This window comes from Sphaerodactylus townsendi, linkage group LG06 (genome assembly GCF_021028975.2).
Source record: "Sphaerodactylus townsendi isolate TG3544 linkage group LG06, MPM_Stown_v2.3, whole genome shotgun sequence".
In the NCBI taxonomy this organism is placed as follows: domain Eukaryota; kingdom Metazoa; phylum Chordata; class Lepidosauria; order Squamata; family Sphaerodactylidae; genus Sphaerodactylus; species Sphaerodactylus townsendi.
In genome coordinates, this window is record NC_059430.1 from 44865862 (window position 1) to 44881816 (window position 15955).

General features: G+C 42.2%; 1 protein-coding gene across 4 annotated transcripts in view; it reads right to left on the reverse strand.

The window, feature by feature from the left end:
• ANO4 (anoctamin 4) overlaps positions 1-9339 on the reverse strand; it is a 129104-nt gene extending 119765 nt beyond the window's left edge. For 3 of the 4 annotated variants that reach the window (XM_048501362.1, XM_048501361.1, XM_048501359.1), the window contains exon 1: positions 8983-9337. The gene's annotated coding sequence lies outside the window, so the exon portion shown is untranslated. Of the gene's footprint in view, positions 1-8982 lie in introns of all 4 variants that reach the window. The other variant, XM_048501360.1, reaches the window with a different exon arrangement.
• Positions 9340-15955: the final 6616 nt, after the last annotated feature.

Genomic DNA, 15955 nt, shown 5'->3' on the forward strand with positions numbered 1-15955 from the left:
AGGAGCAGGAGTGCAGCCATGGTCAAGTGACACTTTCATAAATGGTTCGAGATTGCTTAATAGTCCTGCCTCCTGTTTTTCCCTTTGAACCACACCCACAGTAAAGCAGTCTCTTATGAGCACCTCCTTTGAGAGGCATGTCAACGCTAGGGCTGCCAACTGGCCTGGAGAAAATGTCCTGTCACTTTAATAGTAGCTAGATGGGATATTTCATGCCATGAAAAATTTCAACCTCTGTATTAAAGTTTCATGATAATAATCCCCAGGCCTGCTGGTAACACAATCAAAAGTTCAGAAACAGCCCAATTTAATTTTGAAAAAAAAATGTGGTACCATTTCAAGGTGCTCTAAATGAAGCAGGGCATTCACAAGCATTCCATGCCTACATGTCCCCAATAGTGGAGGAGGAAAAGGAGAGAAAATAAATAAAATTTATATTGCTGATCAAAGCTGCTGGGAATTTATAAAAGCAAAAATGAGGCTACACTAGGGTTGCTAACTAGGTGGAGGCTGGAGCTTTGAGATCTCCTGGTATTACAACTGATCTCCAGACCAGAGATCAGTTCTGCCGTATAGCATTATACTCAGCCAAAGTTCCTCCTCTCCCCAAACTCCATTTTCCCCATGTTCCACTTCCCAAATCGATGAATTTCCCAATATGGATCTGACAATGCTAAGCTGTACAGTAAACTCATAATAGCAATCTTGCTTTTGTAATATTTTATTTCTTTCTTTATTTCTTTCACTTTTAATATTAACTTGCCATAATTCAAATAAGACTGACAACTATCTGCAACTTCTACTTTCCCTACCAACAGATCACATCGCTATGGCATTAAAGCTAAGATGGTCTAAGCCTAAGGTTCAGAGAAAGCCTCCATATCCAGATATACAGCTTGACAGAGGAGGCAAAGGACTACGGATGTGGAAACCTTGAAGCTCAGAGGGCGCCCTTGGACCACTCAATCCTCCTCAGTCTAACGTATCTCACAGAATTGTTGCATGGACAAATGAGGAAGAACCATACTGAGTCCCTTAGGAGGAGAGGAAGATGTGCTAGTTGTATAACTAATTGACAGATATAATACATTTTAATCGATCCTCATATGATGCTTCATTATGTAACAGTAAATGACACCCAAGACAATTTAATATGAAAGTGTTTCAGGTTTAGAAATTCAAAGCAAACTACCTACTGATTAAAATAGTGCAGAAAATTCGCTTGTTAGTTTGGACTAATCCAGTGATACTCTTTCCACAGGGATGGAAGGCAGCGTGATATAACCATTCTCAGAAGCACAACAGGATGGATGAAAAACTGACAAGGAAGATTTCTGCAGAGGAAGGCAATGGCAACCCCCTCCGCTTTTCACTTGCTTTCAAAGCCTCTTTCTGGAGTTGTCAGTTGCAACTTGATGGCACATATGCATGTACTCATTCCACAGCTTGTGAAGAGCCACATTTGCTATTACCGTCAACCAAAAGAACCATATTTGTTTCCAACCCTGATGTGAGGTCTGTACCTCAGGGAGCCTTGCAGCTCCCCTTCCCTTTGCTGATTGCAGTTTTGTGGGAACCACCTACCAACCACAAATCCTACCACATGGGGGTCTTGCTTCCTTTCCTGAAACAAAGGAGAAGTACCATGTTGGGAAACTGTATTCAGAAGAGCCACAGATGGCTCATGAGCCACTGTGTATCACTGGACTAATCAAACTCATGCTAATCGAACTCATGCTCAAAATCTTTGCCCAGTTGAACCAATTATGTTGTAGCCATCTTTTTCCCAATTTTAGACTACAGCATGGTTCTGATGTAACTCCAGACAGCAGCATATGGAACTCAAACTGATGAACCACGTTTTTGTGAATGGTCACAAGTCAGAATCTCTAACAGTGGTTTGGCATTATATTTGAAACTATCGGCCATAATTCAAGATTGTGCTACACCTTTAGCCAGCCCAAATTTAGAGTAAGGAGAAAGAAAACTCTCTCTGTCAACTCTCATTGATGGTTTCCCAATGTAACTGTATGGTCTTGCCTTAATCCCCTCATTCTCTACAATTTAAGCTAAACAAAATAAGATCAATGATAAAAAGAATAAAAAAACCAATAAGCAATTATGATGGAATGCAATTATGTAGGAGGACACAGCTAACATAGAAGGGCAATGCTGCAAAACATAGCTTCAGCAAAAGATGGAGGGGTGTCTAGTGCTTGGTCCTGTAGAAAGCAATCCAAAGAAGCAAATCATCAGTTTTCCTACCATGTAATTGTGGTAACAGGGCTGTACAGCCACTGATGCTTTACCAGCAGCTCAGCAAGACTAAGCAATTTGGGATGGCACCCTGGAATTTGGGTGGGAGGCAGGTTAGGAGACCAGAAGTTAATTCAAACCATGTTCACTGTAAACATCTGAAGAAAGGTTGTTATCTTACATTTCACATTGCTGTGTTAATGACAGAAACTGGGGAAATAGCTAAACCTGGGGAAGGTTTCATAAGGAAATGCTAATATGATTTATATAATAAAATCCAGGTAGAGTCCAATTGAAAGGTACTTTTGTTCTACTAAATTATTCTGTCTTCAAGTCTGTTGATGTTCATGGGGTAAACCTTCAAATCTAAGCATGCTTGAATGTATAAACAACAAACAGCACCTCTCCGGGTTTTCAAGCAAAAAAAGCTCTTTTTGAATCAGGGATATATCACCCCTTACATCCCAACGTCCCAACAAGGCCTCTTCGATCAGCTGAGGCCAATCTACTGGTGGTCCCTGGCCCCTCGGCGATACGGCTGGCCCCGGCCTGGTGGAACGCTCTTCCTCCAACTGTCCGGGCCCTGCGGGACCTTGGCGAGTTCCGCAGGGCCTGTAAGACAGAGCTGTTCCGCCGGGCCTTTGGAGGAACCAGCCGTTGATGGTGCCCCCTTCCCCGGCCCCCGACACCTGGGCCAGCTGTCATCTCAGACTCGCCACTCCTCCCTTTTTTAGAAGGGGGAGGGAATTCTTAGATTGGAATATAGGACGCCATCCCTCCCCCCCTTTAGGAGAGGGGAGGGAACCATAATAGCAGATTGCTGAACGCCATCTATCTTACTGTAACTTATTATATTTATTAGAAATGTTTTATGGTTGTCGCTGCTTTTAAATGTTTTTACTGCTTATATTGTTTCCTTTCATGCTGTACACCGCCCAGAGCCCTTCGGGGATGGGGCGGTATAAAAGCTCAATAAATAAATAAATAAATAAATAAATAAAATAAAAATAGCACCCAGGTCAAGCACTATCCAGCACAATGCACCCCGCCCCCAAACTTTACATGGAAGCTCTAGGCTGGGTTTGACCAGGTCCAGCTTTAAACTGTGCTAGTTGTAGCAGTCTCCCCCTCTGAAACCTGCAGTTTAAAGCTGGATCTGGCCAGGCCAAACTAATCTTGAATTGTGGGCTCTGCCCTGGCCAGGTCAAGCTTTATACCGCTGGCTCAGCCTCCAAAGCTCTGACTCCAAAGTTACATAGACTTCAGAGGTGGAGTCAGCAGTACAAAGCTGGACTCAGCCAGAGTACACAGATTAATGGTGGGTTCTCCTCTCCCTCTTGTTCCTCTTGCTCATGGACTGCTGCCTGAGCTCGCCTCTTGTCTCTGGAGGCTGTAGGCCGGCACCCCCTTGGGCATGCCCTGCCTACCCCATCCAAGATATGCCTGTTTTAAATCCCTACCTGATACACTTTTAAGTGGGATGTCCAGAATAGGATCTTAGATCTTCTGCATGGAAGGCATGAACTCTGCCACTCAACCATGAGTTCTCTCCATTTTCTAAGCTCTACTGAAATGGATGGATTTGCTTTCAAGCAAAATAGTTTCAGTATAATTAGGCCAAATTTGAATGTAGAGCTGCAACCTTGGTGTCACTGTTGTGCAGGATCAAATATCAGCTGAAAAATTAGCAACTTGAAAAAATCAATGCATGAAGGAAGTGAAAACAAACAAATGCTGCCTTTATTAAGTGAGCTTCTGCTGATCAAACCCCCCCCCCCCAAAAAAAATCTGTAACAGGTTTGTTAATGAATTACAGTTAAGTGAACATTGAAACAGTGCAGTCCTGTGAACATCCAGAATTATAAGAACTATGTTAGAGAAACGGATAACTAGGACAGTGATTTCATCAGACACACAGGTGCTTTTGGCTCACTAAATGAATAACAAAAGGTTATGGAGTGGGGAGGTTGATTTGTTTTTTTGTCTTTTCTGCCATTATTTTCTATGCCATCTTCAGAAACCTTGCAAAGGAATTAACATGACACCATGTTGCAGGACAAGAAAGTATCTTGTGTGATGCCAGAGCCCAAACCTACAGTGGTTTTTCTGAAGGTCTGTCAATTAAAAGCACCAACCATGATAAATATTTAAACAATTCTCTTCGAGTAACACCCGCAGTTCTTCCTTTTTGTTCATATTTAATGCAAACCTAAGAAGTGAGATCTGCTGCAGGCTTAGCATCAGCAGTCAGTATATTGGCACCTGCCTGGGACTAGCCATTGGGAGTCATTGGGGCCTTAGGGTTGTGTCTAGAGACAATTATTTTTGTCCAGTTGAGTGCAGGCTCCAACATACCCACAGCTGAGTGGATATTTTAGGTAGCTGCTACCTAGTCAAGGGTTGTTTGCTCACCCTCTCCATTTGGGTTTATCAGTGGCAGCAATAGCACCCACATCTGCTGCTGGAGAAGTAGGGTATGTTGGCTTGGGAAATCCTGGAGGTTTGGGGATGGACCCTAAAGAGGTCAGTGGTTGGGGAGGGAAGGACCTCATAGAAGTATAATGCCATAGTTTTCAACCTCCAAAACAGCAACGTTCTCCAGGGGAACAGATCTCAATCAAATGCAATTCCAGAAGATCTTCAGGCCCCACCTGAAGCTTGGCAACACTATGACTCTGGGCACAGCAGTTGGCAGTTCTAAGGGGAAGCAACACAATTACCACTATCACCACCAGAAGAATCAGAGACCTTTTGCTCTGGGATCGCCATGTGACAGCAACGGTATATAGGCACATGCCTGGGACCAGAGGGACAGAGAAGAAAGGGGTGCAAAAGGGTGCAAAAGAGTCCTCACCTCTACCAGCAGAGTGAGAATCTCTGCTTGTAACCCCTCAGATAGCATACTCTGGAGTTCACTATTACTGTGGTACCCAAGAGCCCACAACAGCTGGGAGTCTAATGAACTACACCGTGCATTTTACTGGCATCAGTGAGGATGGAAGAGTACATAGAAGTGAGAAGTCAAGTGCTCCACAAAATCTACCTTTTAATAGAAATCAACTTATATAAAGTTTTTGAGATAGGCTGCTCAGATTCAGTTAGATAGAATGTGTTCTGTGTGGACACAGGCTCATGTCCCTAATCTAAATGTGAAACTGCACATACCTGTAAGTGCTGAATGAGTGGTTCTAAGCTCGACATACCAATAGCTGCTATACACAGAAAACTGGCATTAGCCCTAGTCAGCTCCTTCTTCCCTCTAGACAGAGCTATCACCAATTATAGGAGTTGGGCTGTAGGCATACAGAAAAACAAATGGTGCTTGAACTGCACTTGTTTTGGTGGGAATTAAACATGTATCCTCTGAAGAGTAAACAATGCCTTTTTAAAAAATCATATTTCTTTTATTACATACTAGTGCAATTCCTGTCATTGCACTGGAAATGGATTGGAGGGAAGGTCACCATACATTAAGCTCCCAGGGGCACAACACAAACCCATTGCAACTCCCATGGAACCCCTGCCAGTAAGGGCTGGGCTACCCATCAGCAGGGATGGGGGGCAAAGCATGGCCCCTTCAGTATTTCCCACAGTCACCCATTTTATTTGTTCCATAGGGGCAACTTGGCCCAATTGTGCTGTTGCCTGTATCTCTTCCCCATCCCAGCATAGGCACATCCTACTCCAGATTCTACTTCAGAGTCCTCTCAGACAGAGAGTGGTCTTTTCCAATACTTGAGTTCTTTTACTACAGATGTCAGGATGACACATACGGCATGCAAAGAGAAATCAGTGAACTACACCTCTTCCCCCTGAGAAGCCCAAACTAGCTTACATGCATTTCCTCACCAGGACTGTTATCGCCTGTTATGGTATGACAGGAAGATGATGTCAGTTAAAGTGAGTTCTGACTCTCCAAAGCTTATGCTGCAATAATTATTTGTTCATCTTTAAGGTGCCCGTGGACTCTTGCTTTATTTTGCTGCTACAGACTAACACAGGTACCCATCTGGAAGAGGATATGTCCAAGTCACTATAGCTTTGTATCTATAATTAAATTGTCGAACTTTTTGTCCCATTTGTCTGACATTTAATAAGTGCAGAATGCCCTGGATGGTCTCCTGCAAGCATTGTCTTTGTTCATAGTTACTTTTTCTCAAAGGTTATAGAGAATAATAGCCTAAGTGGATGTAATTTTATACCCAGTGCTGTCAACAAATTTTATTCAGTATGCACTGTGCATAAAGAGGGGTGTGAACCAGGTCTGAAAAACGTACTGTCGTCACTTGCTGGCACCAGGAGATGACAGTTTGATGGGCTGCATTGAATCTCTGTCCTTGGGTTTCAGTAACACACTATAAAGTTTAGTGATACAGTACAGTTACACCAGTGATGTAATAATACAAACAGAGCACTAATCCTCAGGGAACTGCATGAGAACAAGAAGCAGCACGCGGGCACACCAGAAAGCATTCTACATTGTTGATGCTATGTGACATCCAAGCACTTTAGGACTAAGAACTAAGGAACATTTTATGCAGTAAACAATACACTGAAAGAACAAATAGCACTCTCCGTTGTGCAGTGAGACACATAATAAAGAACTCTATCATAGAGAGTTCCCCCTCTTCATCACCAGAAGACATACCAGTGGCATAGGAAGGTAAGAGATCTCACCAGCGAGAGTCCTACTAATCCAATGCCACAAACCCCAAAGGTTTTTAGAGCTGAAGTTTAGACAACATCTGACCCCTCTGAAACGTCTTTCCTATACAATGTGAACCGCCTTACTTAGAGAATCATTTTGAATGATGGCTGTAATCTTTCTGCAGTGCATTGGCTCTTTGCATAAGCACGTGGTGCACAGATTGATCTGTTGTGTTTGTGTGATCATGTGCGAAGACTGGGTACTCCTGGCTTTTTGCCCTTCCTAACTCTAGGTTTCTATAAAACTTTTCATGCTACTTGCATGAAAACAGCGAGTGCTGGGAACAGGAGTGATCATCTACTCTTGCCCATGATGGGATACCTAATTGTTTTGAAGAAGTGTGTGTGCATACCCCACCTCATTATACTTTCTGTCCATCTGCATGTGTTACCATCACTGTCATAGCACATACTCTGTCACTTCTATCAGACAGCATTTCTAGTATATCTAAGATATTGACTACAATATTTTACAAAGACCATGCAGTTCATTTTCTGCTTCATCTTTACAATCAAGTTATTACTCCACTATATTAAAACCTTTTGCATGATGAGAATCTTATGTTTAGATGGTATGTACTTGCTAATAAAAACAGGCATGCCCAACATTCTGAGAAAACAGGGCTGTTCGATAAACCATATTATCTTCATCACTGGTTAAATATCAAACTCAAGGTTTCTTCATTAGTTCAGTTCACATGTAAGTGACACCTGAGAGCTCCATTAGAAAGTCCCACTGGTTTTCATGGGAATAAATGGCTTGAATCCATGTAAAAACTTGGTACCCCGATGTTCCAAAAACAGTCACCCCAGAAGCCCCTGCCACTGGGGGTGGTGAAAGACCTGGACCAGGTGGAAGCCTCTTTCTGTAGGCAGATTAATTTCTCTGTATTTATATAAATACCCCTTATACTGGAGCCACACAGGTTTCTATCCATATACAAGGTTACCTTGTTGGTGGCCATTACACTTGTACATTTAAATTAGAACCAAAGAATTTTTTGGGACCTTAGCTATTGAGGATATAATATGAGGATTTATTTATTTATTTAGATTTCTAAGCCGCTCATTCCAAAAAAGGGCTCAGATATACTTAAAGTCCTTAAGCCATTCACTTTAATGGTTCACTTGCATGACATCAGTGTGCAAAAGAAAAATTGTGCAGTATGAGTTAATGCTAACAGGCATTCCAGTTAAACGTTCTTTCCCTCTAATTAATGGGTTGAAGGACTTGCAAACTCTATGACTCCCATATTCTACTAAATACCAAACGGCAGTTTGCAAAAAAAAAAAAAAATTACCAAAAGGATGAAGTGAAATCTAAACAATGCTATTCAGTGTTGTAAAATTTGTAGGTTCCCTTTTCCTTAAGCAGTTGTGAAAACATACACACATTCAGATTTTAAAGGATCAAAATGGTATAAGCTCTACTAGGTCAAGTTGTTCCCTCCCTTCGCCCTACCAACAGTGCTTCATAAATACAAATTCCCATGCCCAATTTATCTTTTCCAGTGTTTATACTTAAAATGCTGGTGCTTCCAGGAACCCTTCTGATAAGTGGTAATGAAAGACTGGGGGGAGCCCCATGTATGCCCCCCATTAAAGCCCCAGAATCACAAAGGGGGTTTGCCCCCTTTTCTTAAAGCATTGTGTGATTTCATGCTGCAGACCTTGAGGCTAGAGACAACACCTTGTTGAAATGCATTATCTCACTTATGTGGGATTTCTGATCACTGCTGTAGCTGGCAATCACCAGTATCCATACTTACATACTGTCTCTTTCAAGGACAAAGAGGCTTTCACTTGCTAGACACAAGGTGGGGGATTTGGGGTGGGAAACCAACAAACTTGCATTTTATGCATTAAATATATGTCACTACCATGAAAAAGAGGCAGCACATGAAGGTCATGAGGCTTAGCTGTGAACAAGAGAGGGAAGATGGGGAGAGAGGGCGCAAAGGAGAGACAGAGAAAGCACTGCAGCAAACACATTCAGTCAATGGTTATTCTGGTACTTACCATAAAAAATAGAAAGATCTGAAGAGAACCAGCCAAGGGGTTCCTGTTGAAAAAAAAACTTCCGCAGGAAGAGATCCAAAAGGAGGTCTGCAAACAGCCGTCCAGGGAAAGGAAAAACGAAGGAAGGGATGCTTCACACACACAACAGGCAAGTCTTTTCACAGCCTCCTAAACCTGTAAGCACTCCGTGCTGGCAAGAGTAAAACGAAGTCTGAAGCTGATTCCACTGTAGCACTGCAGCTAAACACTGACTGTTGTTTTGTCTCTCAGTCACACACGTGAGCTACACGATGTGGATTTTCTCCTTTCTGACGTCTATGCTCACAATTGCTTGCTCTGTAGAAATTGCGGGGAGGAGGGTGAGTTGGGGAGTGGGCAAAGAACTAAGTGGAGAGCAACTGAGCCAGCATCGGTATTCTTAATCAGTCACCACCAACAGCCAATGAGGTGGTGCCTCAGCAGTGCCAGCAGCATGACAGTTCTCTCAAAGCCCTGACAGCGCAGCACGCAGGCAAAGCAACACATTCCGTCAGCCTAGACAGCAACATTCCCAGGGCAAGTTGTTTCTCTTGATCCTGCAAGCTGTCGTTTCTCTTCAGCACAAAAGGAATTGTCCATATACCTTGTGGTTTCTATTGAGGGAACACAAAACTTTACAAACCCAACAGCTCCCAGAATGAGATCCTCATGGGTGGTTATCCAGATGCACGGCCTCTTACCTCTGCAGTCACACCAAAATGTTTTGTGATTGTCCCTGTCTGTCTTCCAGCACCTACAACTTAATTTTCTGCTGCACTTTAAATCAGACCTACTTACAATGTTATCTATTATTCATTACTTCATATTTGTGGGGGTTTTAAGTTGTAAATAGGGAACACACGGCACAAAAAGTTGAAAACTGCCTCTATTAAGCAACTATGTTGTGAAATAAATTTTGTTCTTAGCATGGCCATACACAGAGGTTTAGATTTCTGCAACAGAAATTCAAAGGTCTGTAGTAAAAAAAACAAAAAAAAAACAAAGTCAAACTGCTTCGGTCTATCATCACAGCAAACTGTATAGCCCTTATATGGAAAAAAACTAATGCAAATAAATGTATTTATCCATTCATAAGGTACTTCACTTAAACAGTCTGGATTTATTTTAAGCATTGTTCTAAATGTAATGGAGACTATAAGGCTCATTCCGCACACGCAAAATAATGCACTTTCAAGCTGCTTTCACAACTGTTTTTGCCATTCCGCACAGCTTCAAAGAGCCCTGAAAGCAGCTTGAAAGTGCATTATTCTGCGTGTGCGGAATGAGCCTAAGGGTAATAGAAACATCATGATTGCAAAGGCAAAGGAAGGGTAAGGAAAATATGGCTGGGGTGATACACAACACCACAAACAGTTTTTTAAGCTTTCATGATTCTTTGCTGACCCATTTCCAACTCTTCCTGAACCTTGATGACTGGAACCTTGGTTCGTAACCTTAATGTGAAAAAATTGGAGTCTGTCAGTGTCAAACTAGACATTATGTTTTTTAAAAGCTGAGTTGGGGTTTCCTTCACCTGACTTTCATTCCCTTCAGTCAGAAAGTAACAATTGAGCACTTATTTCCCAAGTGATGCAGTGGTGAAATCTGAGTCAAGACCCTGGTGCAAAAAGAAAAGAGGCTCTAGCCTCCATCTCATATTATTATTATTATTATTATTATTATTATTATTATTATTATTATTATTATTATTATTATTATTATTATTATTATTATTATTATTATTATTATTATTATTATTGATACAAAACAGTTACACACAGCAAGCAAGATCAATATGCTGGATTTTGTATTACATCACACGTCGGACACTTCCCAAGCATCTAGAACTGTGTGATGTATCGACGAATAATGTGTGCAGAGCCAAGTAGGGTGGCCTTTTGCAGCTGACATATGGTGATTTTGTCAGCGCCAATTGTTTTTAAGTGCCGTTCAAGATCTTTAGGCACTGCACCCAGTGTGCCGATCACCACTGGGACCACCTTTACTGGTTTGTGCCAGAGTCTTTGTAGTTCAATCCTTAAATCCTCGTATCGTGTAAGTTTTTCCAGTTGCTTCTCATCAATCCTGCTGTCACCAGGAATTGCAACATCAACTATCCACACTTTCTTTTTTTCCACAATCGTGAGGTCAGGAGTATTGTGTTCCAAAACTTTGTCAGTCTGAATTCGGAAGTCCCAGAGTAGTTTTACGTGTTCATTTTTATTATTATTATTATTATTATTATTATTATTATTATTATTATTATTATTATTATTATTATTATTATTATTATTATTATTTCTTAACTGCTCTACTCCCAAAGGGCTCATAGTGGTGTACATGTAAACAAAAGAATAAAACAATAAAACCAGTTACTGATATTAAATGGTCCCAGGGGGTATTATTTGCTGCATTGAGGGCTATGAATGTAGTTTAGAAGAAGAAGAGTTTTGATGTATACTCCACTTTTCTCAACTGTAAGGAATCTCAAAGCAGCTTACAAATTTCTTCCATTCCTCTCCCCACAACAGACACCTTGTGAGATAGGTGGGGCTGAGAGAGTTCTGAAGAACTGTGAGTAGTCCAGGGTCACCCAGCAGGCTCCATGTGGAGGAGTGGGGAAAGAAACCCAGTTATCCAGATTAGAGTTCACTGCTCTTAACCACTACACCACACTGGCATGGAGAGAAACATATTTCACCATGACATGACTCTGAAGATGCCAACTATAGATGCAGGCAAGACATTAGGAGAAAAAACTACCAGACCGTAGCTACACAGCCAAGAAAACCCATAACAGTCAGATAATACTCAGCTTGTCCCTCAGGTTGCTTTCACACAGTAATTGGTAATGGGTATTTTGCTATGGTGTCATTACACTACTATGATTTACCTATTATATTTTTTTAAAAGCTGGCAAAAAGCACTCCAGTGAGGAGAGGATGATGGATGTCAGGCCTGCAATGTGAAGTCTGCAATGGGAGTGATTGGGTTGCAGCTCCAGCTGGAGAATTTGGTGGTGAAACCTAGAAGTGTGTGGTCTGGAGAGGAGAGGGACCTCAGTGCAGTATTGAGTCCACCCTCCATGGCAGCCATTTTCTCAGGGGAAACAGATATCTGTAATCTAGAGATCAGGTGTAATTCTGGGAGTCTCCAGGTCCCACCTGGAGGCAACCCTGGTGGGATAGGGAGGCAGGAAACTTTCATTCTGCCACTGGAAATTTTAGTCTGGATCCAACCATTGCGCTGGACATTGAAAGTATTTTAGATGACTATATCAGATATACTGACTCATATTGCTATTATGATATAAAGTATGATAAGGTTTGAACTGCCAAGTTAATGTAAAAATATCTTATTTGTTTTGTCTGCAAGTCCCATTTGGAAGAGGAACACCAAGTGTATCATTGTCAGATATTTCTAGTGACTCAAGCTGCAATCCAAAGAATGCTTTCCCTGAAGTAAGTGCAACTGAATAGAACAGGACTTACTTCCAAGTGGGTCTGTTTAGAATTGTTCCACCAGTGTATCTTGCTGAATACCGCTTCATCATGAAGCATCCCAACAATTCTCAAACTTGCCTGAAATAGTCAGGCATCAATCAGAGCCACTAGTTACAAGATGCTGGGAATGCAAAAGTTCTTTCCTGAGTAGCGCTTTCTTAAACCATATGCTGACTACAATACACGCTGAGTCTGCACACCAGCGGGATTCATTCTGTACAACAGATTACTGCCAGAGCCATATAAACTCTATATGTTTAGGAGTCATCATTATGGAGAAACAATCCTCTCAATATAATGCAAGGCCAGTGTGAAATTCTGCAGAGATAAGTGCTTTGTCACGTATCCAACATCTCTTAAACGACTCTTCATCAGTTGTAGCAAGCAGACAGAAACACAGAGAAATGTGTTGCCTTCTTGCACACTTGAATCAGACTTTGAAAGGATCAGATAAGAGTGTATATTTATGCTAGAAGAACCATGTTTCATTACACACACGCACACACACACACACACACACACACACACACACACACACATAATACATACATACATGCACATAAATTCAACTTGTATAGCTTAAGTACAGATACAAATTTCTGACTGTTACTATAAATCCCACCCAAAGCTGATTCGAATCTTTGAAGAGATAACAGAATCCAGCAATCAGTCCTGGGTTTCATTGCCTTGTACAGTGATTTGTCTTCTTTCATGAGGTAGACATAGCATTCTGAGTTTTCATTATCAGATTTAAAAGTGTCCCATTTTCAGACTTGTCCAGTAATAAGGGGACTTGAGGTTATTCTGTAGGGCAGTGGTTCTCAACCTGGGGGTCGGGACCTCTTTGCGGGTCGAACGACCCTTTCACAGGGGTCACCTAAGACTCTCTGCATCAGTGTTCTCCATCTGTAAATGGACAAATGTTAGAGATGGGGGTCACCACAACATGAAGAACTGTATTAAAGGGTCGCAGCTTTAGGAAGGTTGAGAACCACTGATGTAGGGGATACAAAATGCCTTGATTATTTGTGATATTCTTTGCATATTTGTTTAGAGGTGAAGATATATAGATGTCTCAAATTTGTGGTGAGACATTTTCGTGGGGACAGAAAATACTTCAGATTGATGTTTACCAGGATTCCTGACCATCAAAGCTCAAGTCAAATAAATGTTAATCTTTAAGTTGGCAAAGCATTCTATGTTCTTCCAAATAGGAGACTTTTGGCTTAATACTTGCAGTCATTTTGGTTTGTTGTTTAAAGGCCCAACTCTGAAGAGTAATTGGTGACCATAAAGGATAAGGGTTTTGTTGTGGTGGTGGTGGTGGCACCTCATTTACAGAATGCCCTCTCCCTGTCCCTTGGCCTGATTCCAGCACTTTTGATTTTGGAGTACCAGGTATTATTTGTTGACTGCTTAGGGCCTTCTGCTACCTCCTTATTTTGATCCTTTATTGCTAGTTTTAAAAATCTGTTTTTATGTCATTTGTAGGGTTGGAGATTCGGACGGTCCGAATCTGGATTTTGACTGAATCTGCATTGATTTGGACTGATTCAGACGAGCAGGGTCCGAATCTGAGCTGTCTGAATCCCATCTGATCCGAATCCATGGGATAAGGATCACCAGCCAAATTGCGTTTGTATTTTTTTGGTGTTTTTTCACGTTTCGGCTTGCAGGGGACGCATTTTTAAACATATCGGCTCCATAATTTCAGGGATACCTACCAAGTTTGGTACAATTTGGTTCAGGGGTGCCAAAGTTATGGACCCCCAAAAGGGGTGCCCCTATCCCCCATTCTTTCCAATGGGAGCAAAGGAGATGGGGGCTACCCTTTTGAGAGTCCATAGCTTTGGCCCCCCTGAACCAAACTGCACCAAACCTGGGGGGTATCATCAGGACAGTCTCCTGATGATACCCTGAAATTTTGGTACCGATACATCTAAAAATGTGCTCCCTGCAGGCACCCCCAGAAATTTGCCCAAGCTTCTTTGTTCTGCAGTGACTTAGCTGCATTAAAGCTGTCAATGAGGGAATTTCCTGATAGAGGGCTGTGGGGTGCATTTTCACTTAGTGAAACCCACAAAATCCTCCTTCAGGGTACCTTTCAGAGAGAGTCTCTGTATGAGGCACCATCCAGGGTTTTGGGAACTCTTGCTTCAGGGGCAGTGGGAGATGGGCCCTACCCTTTTGGGGTCCTATAGAATTGAAACCCCTGGAAGCTAAAGTTCCTAGAAAGCACCTAGATCTTCAGTACTCAGGAGACTCTCCTGAAGATACCCTGAAAGTTTTGTGACCCGTAAAATTATCCAGAAATGTGCATGCATCACAGCCCTCTACCAGAAATTCTATTGACAGCAATGCAGCTAAGTCATACTGCAGAACAAAAAATCTTTGGGCAAATTCTCTGGGGTGCCTTCTTAGTACATTTTTAGACACATCGGCACTAAATTATGAGGATACTATCTGGTGACTGTCCTGATGGATACTGACCACGTTAGGAAGCTTAGTTCAGGTTAATGAAAGGGACCCTCAAAGGGGGTGCTCCTATCCCCCATTCTTTCCAATGTAAGCTAATAGGGGATGGGGGGGGGTTGCCACACCTTTGAGAGTCCATAACTTTGGCTCCCCTGAACCAAACTGCAATAAAACTTGGGGGGTCTCATCAGACACATTAGTCTCCTGATGATACCCTGAAATTTTGGGAAACACTAGTTTGAAAAATGCTGGCTTCAGTGTTTCACCACTCACTCACTCCAGCAGTACTTCATGTGCAGGAGCTGCGAAACATGCAAACCAGAATTTTTAAAGGTAGTGGCACCAAATTTCAGGGCATTATCAGGTGACTGTCCTGATGATACGTCCAAGTAGCCAGTCTGGTTCAGGGGGGCCAAAGTTATGCATTACAATGTGGCAAAGTTCCTATTCCCAGGAAATACCCATTGTTTCTAATGGCAGCTAAGAAGATGGTGGCTACCCCTTTGAGAGTCCATAACTTTGACCCCCCTGAACCAAACTGCACAAAACTTGGTGGGTGTCATCAGGACAGTCTCCTGATGATAGCCTGAACGTTTGGTGCTGATACCTTTAAAAATGTTTGTCTCACTGCTCCTGCACATGGAAGTTCAACCAAAACAATTACAAATTTTTTTCCAGCTAGTGACACCAAGCTTTCAGGGTGCCTTCAAGACAGTGTTCTGATTATGCACCCCAGGTTTGGTGCAGTTTGGTTCAGGGGGGCCCAAGTTATGGACCCCCGAAGGGTTGCCCCTATCCCCATTGTTTCCAATGGGAGCTAATAGAAGATAGGCGCTATCTTTGAGGGTCCATAACTTGCCTCCTCCAAACCAAACTGCACCAAACATGGGGGACATCATCAGGACAGTATTCAGAAGATACCCTGACATTTTCATGCTGGTACCTTTAAAAATGCGCCCCCTGCAGTCACCTCCATA